At 28.2% G+C, this 3,274-nt stretch overlaps 1 protein-coding gene across 1 annotated transcript in view; it reads left to right on the forward strand.

Annotated features, from left to right (window-relative positions):
* The window catches only part of LOC117170239 (collagen alpha-1(XVIII) chain-like), a 611,475-nt gene that overhangs the window by 582,675 nt on the left and 25,526 nt on the right, over positions 1-3,274 (forward strand). The window lies entirely within an intron of this gene.

Raw genomic sequence — 3,274 nt, forward strand, 5'->3', positions numbered from 1 at the left:
TTCTTTCCTTGATAAAGATTCAAGTTTTTTTTTAAAGAAGTATGGTCGAGGTTCAAAATTTCGGAAAAAGAAACTAAAATTAAGGTCTGATAGTTAGGCAGCTCAAATTTGTCAAGGGCCTTTTCGATTGGAAAGTAGACCTTTCAAATGTTTGTAGCATAAATCATTATTTTTATTATTTTATAAGAGTGTATTTCAATAATTAGATAAAAATAAAAAAAAATGTTGGATAGCCATTTAAAGTGAGTTTTAATGATATATGGTTGGTTTCTTCTAATTGCCTGAAACGCTCCCGACATTTAGAAGAATGGTAAAGTATTCCTTTCAAGGCCACAGTAATTAATTAATTGATGAAACCAAACTTTAAATATTTTAATTGCATGAAATAAGATGCAATTTATTTGTAAGAGAATTTCTCTATACACGGCAGCTAAATACTGTAAATATTCGCTACTGTTTTTTTTTTGTTTAAAAACATCCTTTTAGAATAAAGTATGATTTAAACATGGCCACAGTAAAAAGAGAAAAATAACATTACTGAAAGTGAGCTCTTCCTCGTACCGAAAATTCTACTTCAAATTTGAAAGGATAGAGGAAAACTCGTTAGCTTCGTGAAAATGGTAATGGAAATAACATACTTGTAAAGGAAAAGATAACATTTTTATTTTTTTGTTGTTATTGGAAATTTTTCTGATATTATTTTTAGAACTGCTATAATTTATCATGAACTTCTTACGTGTAGACGTGTTGAAGTGAAAAATATGATATTAGAGTGTGTTAAACTAAATATCTCGAAATTTCCAAAATTAAATTATTTCGACTTTAAGGTAATTGGCGTCCCAGAAATCAGATCTCTGGGGAAAGAGGTTTCTATTATTTTTAAAATTGAACTGATATTACCAGTGATTTCTTATTAAATTTTTTATGAGAAATAACGTTTTTTATTCGAAATGACATCATCAGTAATATTATTTTGATTCTCAGAATCATATAAAACCTGTTTTCCTTTCAAAGATCTGATTTTTCGTGCGACTGTAAAATTTGAATTGTGAATCTTTCAAAAATGAATGACTTAAATTTACGATTTTTCCAATTAATATTTCTTTTAATTATTATAGTTTATTGAAAAAGTAAATAATTTTCTCCTCTTTATAGGCATTGCAGCAAAAAAACTATATACCACAATACAATATCGTCACACTTCATCTTGATTTTCTCAGAATAGAATCATTTCTTTGGATCTAACCTTTTTTATATTCATTCAGCATCCCTATAACTCCGAAGCAAATTTTTATTTATTCACTCAATTCGATTTTTCATAAGTACGAAAGCTGATTTTCAAACAATTGAGAATTCTATTACCCAAATTTTTCGATAATTTACTAGGAATTGGCTAACTTTTTTAGAAAAAAACTTTTTTCCTGCGTTCAAAAAAAGGAAAAAAGAAACCATTAAAAAAACGACTGTGTGAATTGCATATCAATCATTTGCAGATTCAGAAAGCTAAAAACTGAATCGGTTTGCGACTATGTGAATTGGTCATTTTTTCAATCAGCTTCGAATCTGCCATGTACTGAAAATACAATTTCAAGCAAATTCATATTGAATCGGTTTCCCTCTTTTTGAATGAGACCGAATGTTTTAAAATTGAGCTGTCATATTTCACACAATTTTTGAAATTGCTAAATTATCGAAAAATGAAAGTAAATCATGCACAAGGCTACTATATCCTTTTGCTATTTCAGTTCTAGATGTTGTAAAGGGTTTTTGCGGCATATAAGTTAGTCAAAAAATAATAACAACTAAAAGTCTTTAAAAACAACAATCGCTGGCAATCTGCAATTCAAGTGACAGAGACGCAATTCAGAAGCCTTCGAAACCCATTCAACACAATTGAATGGATTTTTGTTTCCTGGGAAAGGGAAGTTTTTAATTTTAAATTTAACTAAGGATGTCAGCTTTTATGGCAATCTACAGGGGATCCTATCTCAATTTTTTGTTAGTGTCACGAAGAAATTTTTTTTCAGTTTCTCACCATTGAGAAAGTCAGTTGAAAATTTTGAAATCTCTTATTTTTTATGACTGTAGAAGAAAAATCAATTTTTTTAGTGCACTCCACCCAAAAAAAAGTAGTACAAAATTTTGTTTTCTATACACAAGAAATTTTTAAAGTTCAAAGTTAGAAAACTTTTAATCGTCTTAACCAATGACAAGAAATGTTTTGAATTTTATTAGTAAATTTGATGGAAATGTATAACCTTAAGAGAAAAGAAATTAGAAAAAACTCGAAATATAATATTTCAAATAATGACAAAAAATGCAATTTTCTTGATTTCTATTTAAAGTTCCTAAAAAAATGTGTTTGGTTTTTTATTCACTAATGATCCTTTTAATAAATTAGAGAAACCCTATTGTGTTTATATGTTTTAGACAAATTTTTAAAAATATTATTTACGAATCCTGAAGCATAAGTAATTTTTACAAAAAAAAAACAACAAAAATTTTAGGTCCATATATTACATCAGTTTTCTTTGGAATATAATCAAAAATTACATGAATTATCAATAAAGGTAAATAAATAATTACTCTTAACCAGTAATTAATTATTTACTATAATTATCAATAAATGCAATAATTAATTAATTATTACTTATTACTGTTCAGATGATGAGGCTGTGTAGAAGTGGCTCATGTTTCAGAATCCGTTTAAAATACAAAAATAATGTAGGTTTGAAACATAAAAATATTTACGTGTTTTTTTGATTTTTAAAAAGTGCATGAAATAATAAAGAATAAACGAAAAAGGTCGTTTCAGGAGCTTTGTCTAATATCAGTTTTTTAATTAAACCTCATTTTTACGTTAATTCTATGCACCTACACGTTATATTAATTTCCTGAATGGTAATTGCGGATCGTTTGGGAAATTAATGAACAAACATAGTTTCAAGTTACAATATCTTTAGGGATGCCTTTGACCATAAGGGTGCTCGTAATGGTGCATTCTTGTAGAAGGATAAGGAGGTTCAATATGTATATAATTACACGGGCTTCATGGTTTGAGATAATAATACGGGTTTGTGATGTTATCCCGTAAGGTACCATTATATGGGGTGGAGACATTAATAGAACCAATAAGCTTAGTTTCCTTCGATTTGCTCCTACTTCCTGTCCAAATATTGGAACTATTGGTACAAGCAAAGCAGTACAAAGTACTCAAGTTCCCAATACAAATGTAGAGACGTAATTTGTCCAAATGAATCGACAAGCTTTCTCC

Source organism: Belonocnema kinseyi, chromosome 3, assembly GCF_010883055.1.
Source record: "Belonocnema kinseyi isolate 2016_QV_RU_SX_M_011 chromosome 3, B_treatae_v1, whole genome shotgun sequence".
NCBI lineage: Eukaryota > Metazoa > Arthropoda > Insecta > Hymenoptera > Cynipidae > Belonocnema > Belonocnema kinseyi.